The sequence below is a fragment of the Nansenia antarctica genome (genome assembly GCF_963989245.1).
Source record: "Nansenia antarctica genome assembly, chromosome: 8".
Lineage (NCBI taxonomy): Eukaryota > Metazoa > Chordata > Actinopteri > Argentiniformes > Microstomatidae > Nansenia > Nansenia antarctica.
The window spans coordinates 33,352,829-33,377,366 of record NC_137678.1 but is presented as its reverse complement, the minus strand read 5'-3'; the positions used below and the strand labels follow the sequence as shown (position 1 = coordinate 33,377,366).

General features: G+C 46.0%; 2 pseudogenes across 2 annotated transcripts; one reads left to right on the top strand and one right to left on the bottom strand.

Moving 5' to 3' along the window:
• Nucleotides 1-481: 481 nt before the first annotated feature.
• LOC308164141 (F-box/LRR-repeat protein 4-like) lies at nt 482-6,942 on the bottom strand (annotated as a pseudogene). The gene is made up of 8 exons: nt 6,808-6,942; nt 6,247-6,582; nt 4,696-5,020; nt 3,678-3,922; nt 2,994-3,207; nt 1,335-1,406; nt 879-1,191; nt 482-648 (listed from the first exon to the last, which is right to left on the bottom strand). The product of its transcript is annotated as an F-box/LRR-repeat protein 4-like (transcript).
• A 5,602-nt stretch (nt 6,943-12,544) lies between these two features.
• Nucleotides 12,545-24,230, top strand: LOC308164634 (nonsense-mediated mRNA decay factor SMG8-like; annotated as a pseudogene). The gene is made up of 6 exons: nt 12,545-12,717; nt 20,415-20,694; nt 21,064-22,145; nt 22,363-22,508; nt 22,909-23,781; nt 24,018-24,230. The product of its transcript is annotated as a nonsense-mediated mRNA decay factor SMG8-like (transcript).
• Nucleotides 24,231-24,538: the final 308 nt, after the last annotated feature.

Sequence of the window (24,538 nt, the reverse complement as noted above, 5' to 3'; positions counted from 1 at the left end):
GTGGTTTGAAAAGTTCTTAAGTTTAGACTTCTTGCACGTTTTGAAACACGAGCGCGCCTCCGCGGTTTGCGCATGCATGTGGGCACACATGAACACGCACGTGGCTCCACGGCAAGACGTCAATTACGGTCACAGTATAAATGCTTTATTTCAGAAGGGAGAGGCAGAGAAGCGCGCTGACCTCCTTCTCAGGACTTCCATAATAGCATAGCGCTAATGACTCAACGCAGCCGGTTCTTAAAGGGAATGGCACCTGGCACGCTGATTGGGTTGATTGAGAAGACGCCCAAAACACACCCATGACTAATTTCTTTGCTTAGCGCCGGGTTTTAGGCGCCCACTACCGCACGCATAATAGCAAAGTGGCCTTGACCACGCCTCCACGTCTTAAGTTTAGATCTACCGCCTCGTCTTATTGATGAAGTGCATAATAGGGCCCGAGGAGTGTAATGGAGTGTAATTTTGGAGGGGAGGGCGGGGGTCACTGGATGCTGAAGCTCTTCTTGATGTCCACTTTGGGGAAGAGGCCACAGAGCTCCTGGACAATACGAGCGTCTACCTGGGAGCAGATGGACACATCCAGGAGGAGGAGTTTGGGGCACGACTGCAGCAGTTTTCTCAGGGAGGTGGAGCTCACCATCTGGGTGCCTGGTCAATCAACACCATCATCAACAACAACAACAACAACAACAACAACAACAACAACAACACCACCACAGTGGATTCAAAAGTCCACTGAAAATAGTCAGTTTGGCAAACAATTGTTAAGAAAGTGTGTACTAGTGAATTTGTTTGTGATGAGCAATTATCCAAGTCCTGGTCATAAAAAGTGTGTGTGTGTGTGTGTGTGTTTGCGTTATACACCATCAAGTACCCACCCAGTATGTCAAGGTGCTGCAGGGCGGGGCAGTTGGCGGCCAGCTCGTCGATGTCCGAGTCGCACACGGTCCTGTTGGCGGTGAGGAAGAGCTTGCGCAGGCGCGGCAGGTGGCGGGCCAGGTGCTGGAAGCACCCGGAGCTGCTCTGGAGCGTGGAGCACCAGCCCAGGTCCAGCTCCTCCAGCAGCCTGCAGCCGGACGCCAGCTCGGCCAAGCCGCGTTCCGTCAGGTTCCTGCAGTGCCACAGGTCCAGGGAGCGCAGGGAACGGCAGCGGACACTCAGCATGCTGGCCATCACGTCATAGTCCTCGATCTGGAGGGAGGGAGGGAAGACATATAACCTCAGTTAGGGGTGTCATGTAACTGTATGGAAGAATAGGGCGGATTGAGATGTAGTTGTGATAATGTGATGGTTTGTGAGTGTGTGTGTGTGTGTGTGTGTGTGTCTATTCTCACCATCAAACAGCTACCCAGATTGAGGTGTCTCAGATCGGCACAGAAGGTGAGAATGCTCAGCATGGCTGTTTGCTGCAGAAACAAAAACAGAAAGACCGAGCAAGAGGGAGAGGGGGAGCGAGCGAGAGAGAGAGAGTGGAGGACAGAGTTGAGTTTCGCTTCCATTAAATAACCCAAAATACAATTACTGTACACACTCATTTTTGTACACACACGGTAAAATGAGAAAGGAATGTGTATACAAAATTACAATAACAGGTCTACCCTTCAACCCATTTCATTTAATGTCATTTAATATCCTTCTGAAATGTCTCGGTTTGGCACACAAAGTACACCACTCAACAGTATTAGAGAGTAATTTAATATTTCTCCACATATTTTCCCTTTATTCCCCCATCACCTGAGTCAACCAGAGTCAGGCAGGGATCACCTCAGTGAATGCAGCTGGGATAGAGATGGGATTTCAACACAAAACTGTCAACATGTCACCCAATAGAAGGTGTGTATGTGTGTGTGTGTGTGTGTGTGTGACGAATACCCGAGTGAGCAGTCACTTTGTGTGTATGTGTGTGTGTGTGTGTGTGTGTGTGTGTGTGTGTGTGTGTTTGGGGTCCCTATCTGGCGTCTCTCTTTACGCCTTCAGACACAGAGAACTATTTAATTACACCAGCAGAGACAGGCTAATGACAGTTGCGCTAGCTGGGCTAGGTGACAGGTAGGGCTACAGACACAGTCTGCCTCTGTGTGTCTTGGTAAACAACCTGGACCCGTACTCTACCACAGAAACACTACACCTCACACTGCTGGAGAGGCAGGCTACACTATCCGCCTTCAGAAACGCCGGAACCTGACAACACACTCAGTAATGTCGGTCGGAGAGAAGACTGCGGTTTTGGTGCAGGCCTGGGCCTGGACCGCTATGTAGCCTATCTCCAGGACCCCTCTGGGGTTCATACACATGATGACAGCACAAAGAAGGAGCCCCACCTCGACCACAACAGTACCATCCAGGGGTCAAGTCTACACTACAAACCAATCTTAAACCTGTACATGACTAATGTAAGGATTTGCATACAAATCTGATTAATTTCAAGACTGTTCTGAATAGATTGAGGGACTGTTCCATAACACAGAAGCTTAGAAGCTTTTCTCCATTGGAAATATTGTCTAGACAAGAACGAGGCTTAATCAGTGAAGTGTGGAGTAAACCGTTGCTATGGGTGTACTCCACAGATCTCGGTATGGTAGAGTAGAGAACCAGAAGGCTAGTCTAGTCTATGTACCTCTATCTTGGTACGGTTCTATCGTAGAGAACCAGAAGACTAGTCTAGTCTAGTCTAGTCTACGTACCTCTATCTTGGTGCGGTAGGGAACCAGAAGGCTAGTCTAGTCTACGTACCTCTATCTTGGTGCGGTAGGGAACCAGAAGGCTAGTCTAGTCTAGTCTATGTACCTCTATCTTGGTGCGGTAGGGAACCAGAAGGCTAGTCTAGTCTACGTACCTCTATCTTGGTGCGGTAGAGAACCAGAAGACTAGTCTAGTCTAGTCTACGTACCTCTATCTTGGTGCGGTAGAGAACCAGAAGGCTAGTCTAGTCTACGTACCTCAATCTTGGTGCGGTAGAGAACCAGAAGACTAGTATAGTCTAGTGTACGTACCTCAATCTTGGTGCGGTAGAGAACCAGTCTGCGCAGGCGGCTGAGCTTGGAGATGTGTGTGAAGGCCTGGGGCTGGAGCCTGTCGCAAGAGGACAGGTTGAGCTCCTGCAGCCCGGGGCATGTCGCCGAGATCACCTCCAGACACGCCTCAGACAGGAAGTGACAACACGACAGCTCCAGAGACACCAGGCTCAGGCCGCACGCCTTCATGAAGCTGGGGGGGAGAAGGTGGAGAGGTGGGATGGAGGAGGAGAGGAGAGAAGGAGGAGAAGAGAAGAGGGGGAAGGAGGTGAGGAGAGGAGGGAAGGTGGAGAAGAGGAGAGGAGGAAGGAGGTGAGGAGAGGAGGGAAGGAGATGAGAGGAGGTGAGGAGAGTAGGATGAGGAAGGAGGGAAGAGATGAAGACATTAGGCTTTTATCTATCTTTCTATCTATCTATCTATCTATCTATCTATATAACTATATATCTTCTAATCTGGAAAAAAAGACTAAAACCTTTCAAATAAACAAAAAACTAAAAGCGAACTCATCAGTTGAAACAGAAGTGACCCCAACCAACCCTGACAGCCAAACGGACGACAGTAACAAATCAACCACTAACCCAAAAAGAACAAATCAATAACAATCTCTCTCTCTGGGGGAGTCTGACCACTGGGTCCCCAGACGGTCCCCCGCTGTCTCTCACCTGCTGAACCCGGTGACTGTGAGCGCTCCTCGGTTTCCGGTCCAGGAAAGGTTGAGCCTCTGGAGGAGGGTGCAGCGGGTCTGCAGGTGGCCCAGGGAGGCGTCGCTGAGCCGGGCCCAGTAGGGCTGCAGGCTCAGCTGGATGTACTGGAGGGGGTCGCAGCAGTGCTGGTGCAGCAGCTTACAGCTCTGGGCCAACCGACACAGGTCTGGCAACGCCAGGTGACTCACTATCAACTGGATCAACTGCGGAGGGGGATAAAAGAGAAGGATAAAGAGAAAGAAATAAAGAGGAGGAAGGGAGAGATTTTGAGGGGGAGGAAAGAAGAGCAGGAGAGAACAAGGGGGATAAGATAAGAGAAAGAGGAGCGATGAAAGAGAGAGAGAGAGAGAGAGGGGAGGGGGGTTACTCTGAATTCCGCGCGTGGTGTAAGGCAGGGCAGAATAACATCGTAAGTGTTTATCTGGAGCACAAAGCATTGATCTTAGGATCAGTCTGGCAGTGGATCTGTTTGTTTGGGCAATGTGTGTACACGTGCCCCTCTCAGGGATAGAGAATAGATTGTGTGTGTGTGTGTGTGTGTGTGTGTGTGTGTGTGTGTGTGTGTGTGTGTGTGTGTGTGTGTGTGTGTGGGAGTGGGGTGCAGCGAATACACAATATACTGTGTTAAACAGGGTATCAGCTAGCAGATAATAGCCATATTGTATTTCAGACACACACTCGCAGTGTTAGTTAGAAGTGTGGTGAATGGCAGCGGTTTGGAGAGGAGATAAGAAAAGAACATATAGAGTACCACTGGTGTTTTTACACCACTCTGGGACAACATGACACATCTTTATGGCATGAAAATTACAGTGTTTGCAAGTGCAATATCAAATGTCTGAATGGGTCCATGCCAGAATGTGTGTGTGTACATGTGTGTGTGAGTGTGTGTGTGTGTGTGTGTGTGTGTGTGTGTGTACGTGCATGTATCGGTGTGTGTGTGTGTGTGTGTGGCAGTCTGACGGCATCCAAGCACCTCGGAGGGCAGCTTGTCGAAGTATCCGTTCCCTGCGTTGTGGGGGCCGTCCCCGGCCTGTCTGAAGTGCCCGGGGTCGGCCGTCTCCTCCTCGCTGTCGCTCAGGTCACAGATGTCGATAACGGGCATCTTGTAGAGGGAGAGGATGGGCCTCTCTCCGCGCAGGATGACCGCGTCCAGCTCCGTGTAGTAGCCCAGCAGAGAGCTGTTGACCTCCACACGCAGCAGGTTGGTGGGGAAACTCAGCTGCTTGATGCCGGGGGAGAACTGGCGAGCCTGGGGGGTCAGGACCTTGGTGGGCTCCCGCGACCACAACACCTCCCACCTGGAGGAAACATTCAATAAATAAACAACAGAGAAATACACCCTACCTGTAGACGGAGTTACACCTCAACAAAAAAGGTCCGGTCTATCAAGACCAAAACATCACGCCACCTGAACAGTTTCTTCCCTATGGCAGTGGGCCTCCCAAACAAGCCCCCTGCCTCTCACTGACTCTGGGACTTCCACTCCACGCCCCCTAGTTTTAAATGTATTCTAATTTGCAGCATACATAATTCTTGCTCTATTGCTCTTTTTGCCATTGTCTTTTTATTATTATTTTTGCTTGCTAATATATTGTCGTTTTTTATGTCCTATGCACCAACCTCAGTAAGTCAATTTCCTGCATGCGCAAATATATTTGGCAATAAAAAGAATTTTGATTCTGACAATTGAGACAGTCGTCGTCGTCCCCATCTTAGGGATGCTCAGAAACCTCTATTCTGTTATATACTGTACAGGCCAAAAGTTTGGACACACTTTCTCATTCAATGTGTTTCCTTTATTTTCATGACTATTTACATTGTAGATTCTCACTGAAGGCATCAAAACTATGAATGAACACATGTGGAATGATGTACTTAACTAAAAAGTGTGAAATAACTCTAAATATGTCTTATATTTTAGATTCCTCAAAGTAGCCACCCTTTGCTTTTTTGTTGATAATATTATTATTTTTTGTTAATAAAATATATTATAATAATATTATATATATATACAGTATATATAATAACATATTATTATTAACACATATTATATTAAATATTATTATTATATCTTTTATTAACAACAAAAAAGCAAAGGGTGGCTACTTTGAGGAATCTAAAATATAAGACATATTTAGAGTTATTTCACACTTTATTGTTAAATACATAATTCCTATGTGTTCATTCATAGTTTTGATGCCTTCAGTGAGAATCTACAATGTACCAAATAGTCATGAAAATAAAGGAAACGCATTGAATGAGAAGGTGTGTCCAAACTTTTGGCCTGTACTGTATATAGTACTATACACACAAAACTGTATGCTAGTCAAGATATTGGGACAAAGACCACCAGCCTCCCCACCTCCACCACGACCACCACCACCTCCACCACCACCACCACCACCACCACCACCACCACCTCCACCTCCACCTCCACCATCACCTCCACCTCCACCATAACCACCACCACCACCACCACCTCCACCATCACCTCCACCTCCACCACCACCATGGTCCTAACTACCTGACGTCAGCAGGAGGGTTCTGGGAGAAGGGGTTGAGGGAGCAGGCCAGGATCTGGACGATGGCCCCTGGGTGGTAGGTCTCTAGTACCTCCACGGCCGAGGGGTAGACAGGCTCCTCGAAGGCCAGCTCTATGTAGTCCTGGCTGTGGAAGCCCTGGGGGGTGCGCCGGAAAGGCGGGGGCGCGCTGGCACACTGCTCCCACCAGGTCCCGTAGGCCCCCGGAGCTGGGGTAGACGTTGGGCACCCCGGCCAGGTTCCACATGGTGTAGGCCATGCTGTTCTCGCTGCCGTAGTGGGAGCTGAAGTCCACCACCTCCTTGGCGTACTGCTCCACCTCCCAATCAAAATCAGGTATTTCAGGTCTCATTCTCAACACACGTTACAAATTAACAGCGAGGCATTGAGAGAAATCAAAACCGAGAATCAAAACAGGTTTGAGGAAAAAACGGTCAAACAAAAACAACACAAGTCTGGGTATCTACATTATAAAATAAAATCACAGGCTTCACGTAGCTCATGATTACATAAGTGACACAGCGAAACCTCAGTGGTACCTTACCTCCACGCTGACGGGCAGCACCGTCCGCTGGCCCGACTCCACAGCCCTCCGGCTGTTCAGCGCCTCGCCCCGAGTCCCGCTCCTGGACCGGCGCCGCAGACAGATATAGTAAAACATGCTCAGAAGGGTTAGCATAAGGAATGCTTGGTCTGGGTCTGGGGGGGCAGGCTTGGTCAGGAAGCAGCCCCTTGGAGAGCGCCGGCTCGGGGGGGGGGGCTCGACTTCTAGACAGCGCGGACTAAAGGCCCGGCCACACGCATGACCTATGGGTTAGAGACAGACAGGCAGACACACGCGCACAGACACGCACACGCACACGCACACACACACACACACACACACACACACACAACCACACACATAGAACATGACCAGAAAAGGGAAATTACATCACACTACCTACCTAATGAAATCATCATTACTGATGTAATCATCAGACAACTTCGCTGTCTCTGGTCACACAAGGCAATCATTAAACCACATTCAACCATATGCATGTTGGTCACTCAAATCACACAATCGGATTGGTTGTACTTCAGCTTCTAGGGCTAAAAGTGTTATAAATAACATAACATCTGCGAAAACAATCCTATCTCTGTGGAACACCAGAGCGAGGGCAGTGTCCTATTCATAGTGTCCTGTCTTCCAGACTTCATAGACAGGCCTGTCTCCCTAAAACAAACATATGTTCGCTGACATTGGGTGGGTAACAAATAGTCATTGTGGCCGCAGATTTTATTCTAACTAGCTGCCAAACTCATTGATGTCAGGCTACTGTTTGATGATGATGACGAGGAAGACATTGTAGGTAACTAGCTGGATCGAGGCAGCGCTGGGTAACTGGGAGGTATTCCATCAACATCGCTAAAAGAAAATCCAGGTTTAGTCTGACAAGTCTCGCGAGAGTTCCTAAAATATCCAGGCATATTCTGACAAGTCTCGCGAGAGTTATCAAAAATAAGCCAGGATTTTCCTTTAGCGACGTTGATGGAATACCCCTTAGCTACCTAGCCTGAGGCCCTGTACACACTACTCCGTTTTTTTTTTTTTTTAAACCGGGCGTTTTTCTACCCGGTTTTGCCTTCCATCCACACGCACCCGGCGTTCGCGGTTACTGAAACCGTGCTTTCTTGAGAACTCCGGCCAGGGTGAACTTTTGTAGAAACTCCGGTTTCAGCAGAGAGGTGTATACGGGAAAACCCAAGTATATCCAGCTGCGGATATCAAATCCATCACCCGGAAATGTGATGTACCATTTGGTTGGAGCGCGTCATCGTAAGTGCGTCGGTAAGCAACCGCGAGAAACCGCGAGATTCTGAAGGATCTTAAATGGATTTTAAAAACACAGCGACATTGTATAGGACATTTAACGAACAATAATTTGAACACGCAATTGATAAGAAGAAGAAGAAGAAGAAGAAGAAGAAGAATTACAAATACAATGGCAAATGCAGCTCAGGTGAGAATTTCGAAATATTATTAATGAACATGTTATAGTTTTCAGATGTGTATTTATTATTTAGGTTGTTGCATGTGTTACGCGGCTGTTTCGCACGTAGTTTTGTTCATCTGGCTTGGCTAATTGGGTAATCCTATGTGGTTTAGCGTTATCAGAGATATTAGAGAGATATTAGATTAGATTCAACTTTATTGTCATTGCTGAGTACAAGTACCAACAACAAAATGCAGTTATGCATATAAGATCTACAGCTGGCAGGGCTAAAAAACGCAGCGTTGTCTTCAACCACTTAATGTAATTTAAAAGTTCACAATAGCTACATTCTCAGATGTCTACCGATTACTTATCCCCCTATTTTTATTGCTTGTTTTCTTGTTTTTGAGAGCTGACTTTTTGCAGGCGCCAAGCTGTGGTCCCGAGCAGAGGGACGACTGGCCACCAACGGAGCTGTCCGTGTCTGACCACTGGGGGTTGGACACAACACTGAACACTACACTACACTGGACACTGGACACAACACTGAACACTACACTGGACACTGGACACAACACTGAACACTACACTACACTGGACACTGGACACAACACTGAACACTACACTACACTGGACACTGGACACAACACTGAACACTACACTACACTGGACACAACACTGAACACTACACTACACTGGACACAACACTGAACACTACACTGGACACTGGACACAACACTGAACACTACACTACACTGGACACTGGACACAACACTGAACACTACACTGGACACAACACTGAACACTACTGGACACTGGACACAACACTGAACACTACACTGGACACTGGACACAAGACTGAACACTACACTACACTGGACACAACACTGAACACTACACTGGACACTGGACACAACACTGAACACTACTGGACACTGGACACAACACTGAACACTACACTGGACACTGGACACAACACTGAACACTACACTACACTGGACACTGGACACAACACTGAACACTACACTGGACACTGGACACAACACTGAACACTACACTACACTGGACACAACACTGAACACTACACTACACTGGACACTGGACACAACACTGAACACTACACTGGACACTGGACACAACACTGAACACTACACTACACTGGACACTGGACACAACACTGAACACTACACTGGACACTGGACACAACACTGAACACTACACTGGACACTGGACACAACACTGAACACTACACTACACTGGACACTGGACACAACACTGAACACTACACTGGACACTGGACACAACACTGAACACTACTGGACACTGGACACAACACTGAACACTACACTGGACACTGGACACAACACTGAACACTACACTGAACACTACACTGGACACTGGACACAACACTGAACACTACACTGGACACTGAACATCTGTCATTACGTGAAGCGCATTGAGTCGCATCTTGTAAGAAATGCGCTATACAAATAAAACTTGAATTGATTTGATCCCTTGTACACTTTTTTGGGCATTTGTGTTGCAACACACCTGTACATTGTGCACTCTACCCTGTTAGGCCCTTATTTTACTCTAGACAGAAGGGTCGTAACACTTGTTATTAATTCCATTTGGTATACCTCAAACTTTCTTGCATTTCTGGTGTTTGCATTTTACATATTCTAAATATATGCTATCTACATGTCGCACTGGATGGGGTTAGTGCTGTTGACTCATCAGAAAGTAAAGACTAATTCACAGAGTGTATGAAGATTCCAGTAAGGGTTTTGTGAAGGAGCCCTAGTGCTGTTGACTCATCAGAAATATAATGTTTTATTTAGCTCATCAGTGGGCACTCAGCACCATGGACACCTCCAGCCCAGCACCTTGCACCACGGTTCCTGCCCTGCTCCATGGATTACAACGATGATCGCCTGACCCTTGCCTGACTCCACCAAGTCCTTTGCCTGACCCCTCAAACCTGTTTGACCTAATAAAGTCCCACACCTGGGGTCATTGACATTCTTTTATTTATATACAGTTAGGTCTGGAAGTATTTGGACAGTGACACAATTTCCATAATTTGGGCTCTATGCCACCACAAAGGATTTGAAATGAAACAATCAAGATGTAATTGAAGTGCAGACTTTCAGCTTTAATTCAAGGGGTTGTACAAAAATATTGTATGAAACATTTAGGAATTGCAACCATTTTTATACACAGTCCCCTATTTTCAGGAGCTCAAAAGAAATTGGACAGATTAACAATCATACAGTAAGTAAAATGTTCATTTTTAATACTTTGTCGAGAATCCTTTGCAGGAAGTCTGGAACACATGGACATCACCAAATGCTGGGTTTCCTCCTTTGTGATGCTTTGTCAGGCCTTTACTGCAGCAGTCTTCAGTTGTTGTTTGTTCGTGGGTCTTTCTGCCTTTAGTTTTGTCTTCAGCAAGTGAAATGCATGCTTGATTGGGTTGAGATCAGGTGATTGACTCTGGCCATTGCAGAATATTCCACTTCTTTGCCTTAAAAAACTCCTGGGTTGCTTACACACTATATTTTGGGTCATTGTCCATCTGTATTGTGAAGCACCATCCAATCAACTTTGCTGAATTTGTCTGAATCTGAGCAGACAGAATATCCCTAAACACTTCAGAATTCATCTGTCTGCTTCTGTCTTCACATCATCAATAAACACTAGTGACCCAGTGCCATTGGAAGCCATGCATGTCCATGTCATCACACTGCCTCCACCGTGTTTTACAGGTGATGTGGTATGCGTCGGATCATGAGCCGTTCCAAGCCATACTTTTTTCTTCCCATCATTCTGGTACAGGTTGATCTTAGTTCCATCGGTCCAAAGAATGCTGTTCCAGAACAGGGCTGGCTTTTTTAGATGTTTTTTGTCAAAGTCTAATCTGGCCTTTCTATTCTTGAGGCTTATGAATGGCTTGCACCTTGTGGTGAACCCTCTGTATTTGCTTGAGTGAAGTCTTTCTTTTATGGTACACATGGATAATGATATGCCTACCTCCTGGAGACTGTTCTTCACTTGGCTGGATGTTGTGAAGGGGTTTTTCTTTACCATGTAAAGGATCCTGTGATCATCCACCACTCTTGTCTTCCATGGACGTCCAGACCTTTTTGTGGTGCCGAGCTCACCAGTGCATTCTTTTTTTCTCAGAATGTACCAAACAGTTAATTTGGCCAGTATTAATGTTCCCACTATCTCTCTGATGGATTTTTGTTTTGTTTTTACAGCCTAAGGATGGCCTGTTTCAGTTGCATTGAGAGCTCTGTTGACTGCATGTTGTGCGTATACAGCCTCCAAATGCAAATGCCACACTTGGAATCAACTCAGACCTTTTACCTGCTTAATTGATAAAGAAATAATGAAGGAATAAATAGCCCACACTGGCCCATGAAACAGCTTTTGAGTCAATTGTCTAATTACTTTTGGTTATTATATATAAGAGCTATAATTCATAAACCCTTCCTTCAATTTGGATGTGAATACCCTTAACCTAAAGCTGAGAGTCTGCACTTTAAGCCCAGTAAATTCTGTTGGAAATCTCATATAAGATACGTTAGATCCAAAGTATCAAGGAGTATTGCAGTATTGTGCAGGGCAAAACATCTGGAACAGAGGATGTTGTATACTCTATATTGTTGTCTTGTCTTACCCTATTTGAGTTACTGTGTGGAGATATGGGGAAATGAATATAAAAGCACTTTAAACCCATTGATTACACTACAGAAAAAAGCTATGAGGATTGTACATGAGGTCGGATATCGTGATCACACTAATAACTTGTTCCTAATGTCAAAAATATGAAGAAAATATGAAGGAAAGCAGAAATATTGCTCTATTGCTCTATTTAAAAAAAGGTTTAAATTATTTTTAATGAAAAAGTATTAGAACGGATGATACTGAAATATATGTATTAATTAATTGGATTATATAATGTAAGCATAATTGTTAAGTATAAACAGGGGTAGGACAGGCTTCTTCCTACTCCTTTTCGAACAATTGATAGGACTGTACTCTACATATGAGTTTTTTCCGTAGTTTCACCGTAGTAAGGCGATTCATGGTTTCCACCGTAGTTTCCACCGTAGTAAGGCGATTACGTAGTCTATGCAAATATGCAGGCGCGGTATGATGACGTATGGTACATCACATTTCCGGGTGATGGATTTGATATCCGCAGCTGGACCCTTCTCAACATTTCACTCGCCGTCCCGGAAGTTGATCTTGTGCGCCGTTTTTCCCCCCGTGTTTTTTTATCAGGGTGTTAACAACATGGCCTTGCCCATCGTAAGTGTCGGATCGCTCCTTCAATCGGAGGTGATCGAAGACGCCCTGTACAAAGACGAAGGTCTCTGTGTTCTGGGGATATTCGGTAAAAGCGCCCGGGTCGCCCAAAGAGCTCCTGATCAACACGCTGGCGGACAAGCACCTCTTCCCTCTCTGCGGTGAGAATATATATTTCATAATAATTGGTCTTTGGTCTTTATCTTTATTGTCATTGATATAGTACAGGTACCAAACAACGAAATTTGGGAGGGGTGGTGTAGTTTATTTGTATTTAATAATGGGCCTATATGTTTGCTCCTGACTGTGGGGCAAGGTATTTACCTCCTGGCCCCTCCCCCTGACCTGATAGGACCACTGGCTGTGACTGCATCTTGACCAAGTTTATAAGTAAGGATGTGGGCTCTGGCCCTGCCTCTTTTCTCTCTCACCTCTTGACCAAGCAGCTCCCTCTCTCTCTCTCTCGCTGTCCCCCTCCCCCTCTCTCTCTCTCTCTCTCTCTCTGTGTCTCTCTTTGCCAGACCAGCGTCCATCTTTGATGTCTGTGTACTTTTGCATTTTGAATAAATGGTCTTAAACTGCTCAATAACTGTTCTTCATTTTAGTAGCCAACAGGTTAAGAATATACGACAGATGGCGAGCCAGCCAGGAGGTCTATAAAAAGGAATCTACGTTTGAAAACTTAAGCTGAATCCACGGCTCTGAAGACGGTAAGTAAAATAGCGCTATTTTCTGTTTAAACCGCTAGGGGCGCGTGTGCAACAGCTGGGTTTTCAAGCGTTTTCTTTGAGACTAAAAACAACCTTCAACTTTAAGGTTTAAAGGAAAGTAACTTGTTGGAGAAAAGGAAACACATCTTTCATAGTCTTTAAACTGGGGGTGAGAGCCGGGTTAAGAAGCCCGTATTTGAAAATATACGATTTGATTTGTAAGGTATTTGTAAATGAGGGATTTGATTTGCATGGTGTTATGGAATATCGTGTATGTGTGTAAAATTCGGTATTAGAGGAAGACGGACTCTAATAGTGTCTATATGAAAAAGTGTAGACTGCCAGCAACAAACTGATAAAGGCATTTTGAAGTGGACTGGTATATATTATTGATTGTAAGTATATTAGATCAGAAAAGAGTCTGATGTGTGTAAAATTGAAATTTGATAAAGTGTAACTGGATTATGGAGTCTGTTTTGTAAATAAGAGCATTATTTGAAGTAGATTAAGAAATCAATTCTTCAGAACTGGGTCATAGAATCCATTCATAGACGCCATTGCCCTTTGTCCGGAGAAAAGACACGCACAGAGGGCGCGGTTTTCCCCAGAGGTTAGACAAAGGGTTGTTAAATTGACCCCCCTGCTTTCTGCCCTCTGGCCTTTTCACACATCAGGCTACAAACACGCGGTGATTTTTCAAGGGAAACGGGTTGTAGCCCCCCTCTTCTTGCCTCTGCAAACAAACACTCCTTTAGAAAGCATTCCTTTAGAAAGGAACCTGACTGATTAATTACATTCCTTATTTCTTACAGATCATTTCACATAGGTTGTGTAGTAATTTAGAGATAGAAAGATAGTGAATTGATCATTGGGGTATTTTAAAGTAGTTTAAAGTTTAAGCATTGTTTGTTAAAAGTAAAAGATAAATAATAGTTTAACTGGATTAAAAGATAGTCGTGAAGTTGTTGTGTCGTGGAAGATGGCATTATTGTGGAAAAGCAATGTTATGTTGTAAAGATTGATCTGGGAGTCCACAGCGGGTTTTTCCCCCAGAAGGACAAAGACTAGCCCCTCCTTCCCCTACTCCATTTTTACACGGAGGCGCTGGCGCATGCGCAATCGATACGCAAATCGGTTGTTTGGCGCCGCCTGCTGGACGAAATACGACAAGACATTTTAAAACACTAAATCCTCAGGGAGATACAGCTGAGGTCTATGAAACAGTCCGATACATTAATAAATAGATGGTTATAAATGATTGTAATGTATTACATTACTTATATTAATTTAATTAATTACTAATTGATTGAATTAATTATTCAGATCATTTCATTTTCTGTTTCACAGAACTTTGATCAATTGTTTTGTGATAATCTAATAATAATCATTTCTTTTTTCGATAATAGCTGAATGACTTCGCAGGTTTACATCAATGAAGTGTCAATGAATAATTCTAACTAATCATTCATTCCTTTCACTTAACAAGTCGATTTCTTTAACAGGTTGTAATTAATAACTAATCATTCATTCCTTTCATTTAACAGTTGATTTATTTACAGGTTGTAATTAATATTTGTAATTTACATATTTTATTTTAGTTAGGTCATTTCCACAGTGTTTGATTAAGGAATAGCAGAATAGTACATATTTGATAGGTGAGCAGTAAAAGGGTTTTTGTGGATCGGTGAATGCTTAGGTGTGACCAGCTTTTGTGATTTAATAATTGTGTTGACCAGAACTGTAATTAGTATTGAATGAGTAATCAAGTGACACATATTCATAAACAATTAGGAAACACATTTAAGTATAAAGTACTTACAAAGTGATTAGATTTAAGTTAATACTGCACTGACATACACAAGAGGCAAATCTGTTGTTCTGGGTTGTAGTGGTTTTGTGTGGACGGTTAATACAGTTATATTGGACTAGCATTTGTTTAGCAAACAAGACAATAGGAAGGTGGGTTGTAAGGAGCGTACACCTTATCTAATATAAAATATTGTCAGCATATTGAGCAAGTAGAATGGGGTCGAATTCCACGAAGCTGTTAAAAGATATTAGTGAACATCGTGGAATGTTGGCTACGTTATCCCCTATGGCTGTAGTGGAAAAAATGAATCCTCTTGTTAGGGAAATTAGCAAAATGTCTACGAAATGGAATAGCCGTTGGGCATACATTGAACAGCCGTGGCCGAAAGAGGGCAGCCTTAATTTACAATTAATTGCAACATTGGAGATACTTATCAATGGGCACAAAGCACATCAAAGAGGAAAGATTAGATCAGAGAAACGCAAGTTAGAGTTAGCTATTTTAGATCTATTTAAGGTAGAGGGACAGAAAATAGCTCAGATGGAACCGGAAAAGAAAAAAGAATTGGCCAGAACACTGGAACAGAAACTGAACATTTCATCCCCAGACCTGTGTCCTGCCCCCAGTCCCCCTCCATATGCTAAGGCACTGGAGGATCATTCCCAGAAGAAGAAGAAGGAGCCAAGGGGAAAAGGGGACGACAGGAGTGACGAGGAAGATGACAGCGAAGATGGCAGTGCAGACTCAAGTGATGACGACAATGCAGATGGAGGCTACAACGCGCAGGTCAGGAAGATGATAGCCACAGCCGAAAGGAAAGGTGGGAGAAGACGCCCGGAGAAAGAGGGAGATTGTCACCGAATGTCATCAAATACATTAAAGAACTGTCCAGTGCTGATTCGGGGTAACAAGATGGAATATCATCCGTGGCATCATACAGATTTGTCTGAAGTGATCGAGAAACTCCCAGTTCTTCAAGAGGGAGGACATTCGTGGACGCGAGAGGTCGACGTGATACTGACAGGAACGCAGGCCGCGATGGGAGACCTGAAAAGACTCTTAGCTTTTATTGCAGGATTGGATACAATGCAGGAAATATTGATGAAGGCAGGACTTCATAGATATATCAATACATCAGTTTATGATCCAGAGCTCTTCGCAGCAAACAGAGGCAGGCTGTGGAAAGCAATCAGAGAGACCTACCCTACTCACATTCACCCAGACAATATCATTGTGAAGCCACTGGGGGGGGATGAGAATCCCAGGGGTTATATTGCCCGTGTGCACTCTCAATGGAGAAGTGTGACAGGGAAAGACGCTGAAGATAACCCCTTAGAAAAATCCATAATCAGGGAAAAAATACAAGAAGGGCTTCCTACCCCAGTTAAGGATAAGCTAGCAGAAGTGGTGGGGCTACGACACATGAACAAAGCTGTTTATATAGACCACGTAGCTCATCAAGTTGAGTTATATCGAAAGAACATTCAGATACAGAAGGCACGAGACGAAGAATCCCTCAGAATATTGACTCATTTGCAATTGACTGAAAGCGAGAGGAACATAGAGGGAGTGCAGGCTTTAGCCCCACAGCAACAGCCACCTGGAGTGCAGACTGCTACTTACCAGTCCTACTCACAGGGGCCACAAGGGGGGTATCCTGCTACTTACCAGTCCTACCCACAGGGGCCACAAGGGGGGTATCCATACCCACAAGGGCCACCAGGGGTGCAAGCGGTTCCATACCAGATGTACACACAGCCTGGCCAAGGACCACCACCAGGGGGATGGACAGCAGCAGGGAAGGAGATGCTAGAACCATGCCAATGCGACCAGAATGGACATCTAGCCTGTGCCTGCTGCAACAGGCCCCAGGGGGGCGCAGGGGGGAGCCAAGGAGGAGGATATTGGCCCCCTACTACACCTGCTCCAGGAGTGATGAACCCTTACGGAGGCCCAGCAGCTGGCCTATAGGGGTGCCCGGAAGATCCGAGTGGGAGGTGCCAGCTGGTGGTGACACAGAAGCCTGAAGGCGCCACGCACCTCCCTATGTCTAGAGAATATGTGAAGACAATCGGATTTGAGGGAATTAAACAGCTGATTCCTACAACTGAGCTTGTAGACTTAGAGTACAAGGGACAGAGAGCAACTCTGTCAACACTTGTGTCAGAACACACGCCAACAGGGCTGCTAGGGAGAGATGCTCTATGCCAATTGAACTGTACAGTAAAATGCACACCTAACGGCTGTCAGGTGACGGTGCCATCCGGTGTTCAGATTCCATCGACAGCCAGAGTGATTAAGCATAGAACAGACCTACAAGCTTTGCCTTTAAAGGGAGCTGATATAGAATATTGGGTTGATGGGTCTTGTTACGGGGTAGGAGAAACGTTGTGCGCTGGGTATTCCTTAGTTAAAGCACAGAATTCAAAGTTTATTGTAGAACAGGCTGAGGCAGTTCCTCAGCCTTGCTCGGCTCAGTTGGCTGAATTGATTGCCCTCACGGAAGCATGCAACTTGGGAACCGGACGGAGAGTGACAGTGTACACCGACTCTGCCTATGCACATAATGTTTGTCATTTTAATGGAGCTGTATGGAGGGGGCGGGGTTTTAAGAGAACTGATGGTACGCCTATACAGCATCACGCACAGATCATGAAGCTGTTACAAGCCATGATGAAGCCAAAGGAATTAGCCATAGTGAAGTGTGCCACACACAGGTCTGACTCATCACATGTCACACAAGGTAACAGGGCTGCAGAGGATGCAGCCAAAGCTATTACAGGAGCAGACAAGGCAGGTAAAGGTCTTCTGGTCACACATGAAAAACAGTTACAGGGCATGGTCACACTTGAGGATTTATTGATGTTACAGAGTAGAGTAACTACGTTAGACAAGAGCGTTTGGCTAGCAAGGGGGGCAAGTCAGGATGACACAGGTCTATGGAGGAATCATGAGGGGTTGGTTGTAGCACCCTCAGATTTATTAGGCATGTTAATACAGGAAGCTCATGGATTAGCACATGTGGCTAGGGGGGAGGTAAGACGCAAGATCACCAAGAAATATGGGTTTTGGAGTCCATATTTGATGGAACAGATTGACCATGCTTTAGGTCAATGTGGGGTCTGTTGGAGAAACAACATCAGAGTGGGTACACCAGTGGTGTCTGGGCATATCCCTACCCCAATAGGGCCACGGGTGGTGGACAGGGGGGTGGATGTACAGAGTAGGCAGGATGTTGTGCCAACAGGTGCCGAGGTCCCCAGAGAACCTGAGAAGGAGGAGCTACGAGGAGATGCTGTGGTGTTGCCAGAGCCAGTGGCAATGCCAGTGTTACAGCCAGTGACATTACCGGCAGTGCCTGAAACCGAGGGGACAGCGGAAAGCTGTCCAGATGCCAATGAACCAGAAACCAACGAAGCAGAGAGTGTTGACAGTCTGGAGGTCCAGCCTGGGGGTGTCCAAAGCCTGGACACCTGTGCTACTGGGGATGCTGGCGAGTGCCTGCACCATGCTTCAGATGATGCTGAGGGCGACTCCCCAGACCTTGATCAGCGTGGGAGGGGACCAGGCGGCTGCCTTAACCTCAATGACACTGACGGACGACGACCAGTTAGGAAAAGATTAAAGACTATGAATAGGGTAGTGAAGCAGCAGATCAAAGGGAACGACGGGAATGGACAGCAGATGATAGCATGGCTGGAAACGGTCTTAGGGGCATGGGAAACTTATTTTGCTAAGACAGGAGCACCTATTATAGCAGACATGATTTTTGACTTTCTTAGGAGGCAGGGCCTCATTGACTGTTTTTGGAAAATCAGTCACTCAGTCCACGTTAATGAACTTTTCAGAAGACTAGTCCTCACCTGAGGTGAAGATCTATGCATTAATGCATTCCCTTTGTTCTATGCTTACTGTTGGAGAATTATGTGTTATGATAACTGAATGTCATTATTTGTGTATTGTTTGTTTATTTCTATATCGTATGTGATTGATGTCAGTTGAGAAGTGATGTAGTGGTTATGCAAAGATAGGAAAGAGGTTCTGTTCCTAGCGCAACGAAAATGGAAGCTGCTGACTATGAAAGTGTTATCAATCTGAGACAGCGGTAAAGGCTGTTCTCCAACTGGGTTCAAGTGCTAGCAACCTCTGACCCTGACGCTTCAAGGACAAAGAAAACATCGGTCGTTGGAAGTTTTTGTGTTGAAATATGTATGATGTACTGTGTTTAGATTAATTTGTATTGTTATTTTTAGGATTTTTTTTATTGTTGATTGTTTTGTATTTGGTTTATATGATATCTTTGGTTGCTGGTACTGGTGCTGGGTTGGTCTGTGTTATTATGTTTCTTGTGTTGTGTGTTGATGTAGTTTTTCTGTTGTTTATTGGAACATGTTGTTTATTTTTTGAATTTTTTATTTTTTTTTTTCTCTTTGGTTTCTTAGTTACAGTCGGTGGGGTTTTGTGTTTTTGTTTTTGTTTTGTGGTCATTTAGTTTCGGAACACCCTCTGGGTATTCCGAGGGGGGAATCTGTAGTTTATTTGTATTTAATAATGGGCCTATATGTTTGCTCCTGACTGTGGGGCAAGGTATTTACCTCCTGGCCCCTCCCCCTGACCTGATAGGACCACTGGCTGTGACTGCATCTTGACCAAGTTTATAAGTAAGGATGTGGGCTCTGGCCCTGCCTCTTTTCTCTCTCACCTCTTGACCAAGCAGCTCCCTCTCTCTCTCTCTCGCTGTCCCCCTCCCCCTCTCTCTCTCTCTCTCTCTCTCTGTGTCTCTCTTTGCCAGACCAGCGTCCATCTTTGATGTCTGTGTACTTTTGCATTTTGAATAAATGGTCTTAAACTGCTCAATAACTGTTCTTCATTTTAGTAGCCAACAGGTTAAGAATATACGACAGTGGCTCCCCTGGTGCTAGGAAAGAAAAAACAAAACAAAAAAACAAGAAGGGAAAGGAGCTGGTTTACACAAATAAAGGCTATGTACACTATCCACTATGCTATACTGTACAAATAAAACACTGTGCTGTACTCTATGCTATACCTATTTTAACCTATTGCTGTACTCTATGCTATGCTATACCTATTCTAACATTTCATTAGTATGTTCACTAGTATGTTCATTAGTAGAACATAATTATATAATAATTATAATTGTATAATAAATAATATAACCAGGAATTATTTAATAAAAGTATTATTAATTAATTATTATTATTATAATGAATTAATTATACAATTATATTATTAATTATACAATTATAATTGTAATAATTCATAATTCATAATTATAAATGTATAATTATATTTTTTTCATAAATATAAGGGGGTCTAGACGAGACAGAGACAGACATCCAGAGCGGTGGAAGTCTGATCCAGGCGTACTACAGCCAGGAGACCCGCGTGTTGTACCTGGTGCTCACCTCCATCTGTGACAACCGGCAGCTCCTCCGTGCGTGTGAGTCCCTGAGCGCGGGGATCGGTCACTCCGACGCGCACGAGTTCTGGAAGGGGGCGGATAAGCAACACTGCATGCAGCTGCTGTACCTCTTCTCCCTGTGCCATGTCCTGCTCCTGGTGCACCCCACGTCCTCCTTCGACGTCACCTATGACAGGTCAGGGTCTCCTATTCAGGTGTCTTGAAAAGTATTAAAAGTTGATAAATAAATTTTTGGGGAAATCAAGACCCTTAATAAGTATTAAAAAGTCTTCTCACGATTTTATGAGGTCTTGAATTTTTTTGTAGGTCTTTTTCTGAATTAGACTGTCCAAAGAGTTTGAGTCCTAAAAACGTTTAGTAAAAGTTCGTGAATTTATTAGTTGTCTTAAAAAACAAAGATGAACAAGTTAAGTTAAAGGTGTCACTGATGTAAACGGTTACAGCTCGAAGTGGCGGTGAGGTCTGGAAAAATATTGACAAGGTCTTTAAAAAGTCTTAGAAAGGTATTGAAATTAACCTCAAGATTCCTGTATATACCCTGCAGGTTGTTCCGTGCGCTGGACGCGCTCCGCCAGAAAGCTCTGCCACTCCTGCGCGCTGCCGTCAAAGACTCCACCATCTCCAAGGAATGGAAGGTGAACTGCCGGCCCTGCCCCCCCCGCCTGCTCTTCGTGTTCCAGATGAACGGAGCTCTGAGAGTCAGTGGTTCTGGTTCCAGTGGAAACGCCACAGACACGTCAGGAGGAGGTAACCACCATGACAAGCCCAAAAAGCATTCTCCACGACGACGCCTTCAACACGCCCTGGAGGACCAGATCTATCGCATCTTTCGGAAGAGCAGAGTCCTCACCAACCAAAGCAGCAATTGCTTGTTCACTGTGCCCGCCAACCAGGCGTTTGTGTATGTCGTGCCCGGGCCAGAGGAGGACCCGGTGGCTGCCCTGCTCGGACAACTACGTTCCAACTGCACCCTGTGGGAAAACGACACAAACACTTCACTGTCTGGACCAAGGCACTATACACAGATGCGCCGTGCAGCAAGACCCCCCTCCTTTACAGTAGAGAGCAGCAGTCTGACCTCAGGTGGGCAACTGGTGGACTGCACTCTGAAGGAGTTTTTATGGCAGCACGTCGAGCTGGTGTTGACCAAGAAGGGCTTCGACGACAGTGTGGGTCGCAATCCGCAGCCTTCCCATTTCGAGCTGCCTACCTACTCTAAATGGGCACACGTGGCTTCCAAGCTGTACCAGGTCATGATCACCAACACGGAGGAAGAGACGGCAGAGTTGGCCGTCAAAGTGCAGAGTCAACTGAAAGTGATGGAGGGTTTTCTGGACGCGGACGCAAAGTTCTCTGAGAACCGGTGCCAGAAAGCCCTGCCCCTGGCACACAGTGCCTACCAGTCTAACCTTCCCCATAATTACACCACCACGGTACACAAGAACCAACTGACTCAAGCACTTCGGGTCTACAGCCAGCACGCGCGCGGCGTAGCTTTCCAGAGGTACGCCTTGCAGCTCCATGAGGACTGTTACAAGTTCTGGAGTAACGGACATCAGCTGTGTGAAGAGCGCAGCCTCACAGACCAGCACTGTGTGCACAAGTTTCACCTGCTGCCACAACCAGGTAAGATGGCTCACTTACCCCACAGGTGAAATGGCAATTACTGCTAGCATCAGTTATTCATTATGGCCATAACTAGTTATTTTGCCACTGGCTTTGGTGTCATTAAGTTTAAAACACAGCTGACACTGTTGAGTGCAGGAGAGACTTATAGTGGTTCAATGTGTGTGTATGTACAGTATGTGATAACCTGAAAATGTTGTTGTGGTTCTCTTTGCAGGTGAAAAGCCAGAGATGGACCACAACCCGCCTATCCTCAATCACAACAGCAGGGGGCGCTCCACAAGCTCCTGCAACTGTGGCCGTAAACAAGCCCCTCGTGAGGACCCCTTTGACATCCAGGCTGCCAATTATGACTATTATCAGGTCAGTATTCTTTAAATCAACAATCGACCACTGAGGCCACAAGGGTAAGGCTGAGGCACACATGGTTTTGTTAGAAATAATTATTTCTTGATGACAGATTAATTTTTTTCTCTGAATACATTTACTTCATTCATGACTTCAGTTAAAGGTTGGATGTTATAACCCTTTTTTTTAAAAAAATACCAGGGGTGCCAATAATTGTGTGTGTATATATAAAGAGAGAGAAATAAACACACACAATTTTTGCTCTTTGCCACAAATGAACGCCAGCGACATCCGACGGGTTTTCCCAGGCCACCACACATATATACACACATTTATTTCGCTCTCTCTCTCTCTCTCTCTCTCTCTCTCTCTATATATATATATATATATATAAATAAATAAATATCCCCCATAGATGCTGGAGGAGAAATGCTGCGCGAAACTGGAGAGGATCAACTTCCCCGTCTTCCAGCCGAGCACCCCGGACCCAGCACCAGCCTGCGACGAAGCACCAAGGCCTCCTGAGGTGGCAGAACCAGGGGAGACGGAGACACTGAAGGACCCCACCACCACCCACACTCCAGGGGACAGGACCAGCCTCAGCCTTGCCCTCAGCCTGGGCCAGTCCACCGACAGCCTGGGGCCCTTCGGGGATGGTGCCACTGAGGGCCAAGAGAAGAGACCCAGCCTGGTGGATCGCCAGCCCTCCACTGTAGAGTACCTCCCCGGCATGGTCCACTCAGGCTGCCCCAAGGGTCTGCTGCCCAAGTTCTCCAGCTGGTCCCTGGTGAAGCTGGGCCCGGCCAAGCTCTACAACTGTCATACGGGCCTGGAGCAGCCAGGCTTCCTCCCCGGCTCCTCCTTCCTCCTGCCCTGGGACGTAGTGATCCGCTCCCGCTCTGAGGAGGAAGTGGGATTGGCCGACCCCCTGGACGGGGGGCCGTCTTCTTGGCCGGCCCCCAACAAAGCCCTGGCGGGGAAGAGGGGGAGCGCGGGCGGACTGGCCCGGGGGGGGCGTAGGCGAGACGACGTGGCCCGTGCCTTTGTGGGGTTCGAGTACGAGGACAGTAGGGGGCGCCGTTTCTTCAGCTCCGGGCCTGAGAAGGTGGTGAAGGTGTCGGGGCCCGGAGGGGCCAAGGAGTCGGCTACCAGGGCTCTGAACGCCGACATGCCCCTGTACATACCGTCCCCTGCCCAGGGCCGCGGGCTGAAGCCACACTACGCCCAGCTGACACGGCTGTTCATCGTAGTACCCGATGCCCCCCTGGAGATCACTCTAAACCCACAGGTAAGCTATTCTCTCTTTATTTAAAATGTCTTTGAATGTTTCCTTACAGGGTTTTTGTTTCCCACTCTTGACAACATGGGAGGAATTATTATGATCCTGCTGATCACTCTAGCCATAAAAGTTGTGGTACAATAATAGCTGAACTGAGAATAGTCACAACATGCTGTCAAGCTCAATTCTGGGTCCATTTGACCAGATTAGCTGCCTGAACTTAGCCTTTTCCATCTCTACCTCAGGTGCAGCACGGCCCTCCTCCCTGCCCAGCGTTCCACCCGGAGCAGACAGAGCTGGTGCTGCCCTCCGATGGCCTCTGGGTGCTCCGCTTCCCCTACTCCTATGTCACAGACCGGGGCCCGTGCTACCCCCCTAAAGAGAACCAGCCCCTAGCCAGTTACAAAGTCCTCCGGGGGATCCTGCGTGCCAACACGGCCAGCCCACCACCACAGTAAAGCCACTCAATCATACCACCACCACCAGGCTTCATACCACCACCACCACCAGGCTTCATACCACCACCACCAGGCTTCAAGTAAATCAGACTATAATCTGGTAGTCTTGTCTATTGTTTGATCCTGTTTCTGTGGCGATTCCTCAATGAACTCGATTGAGTTTGACTGAATTAAATCGATTATGAACTGCAATCTTTATGGAAGAAAGGATTTGTCCCATACAGAAATCAGGGGTCTTGAAATGGTGAAATATAGACCGTGTTTACAGATCTTTGTTTCTTTGTTTATGGTGTCTTCATACTGTGTTC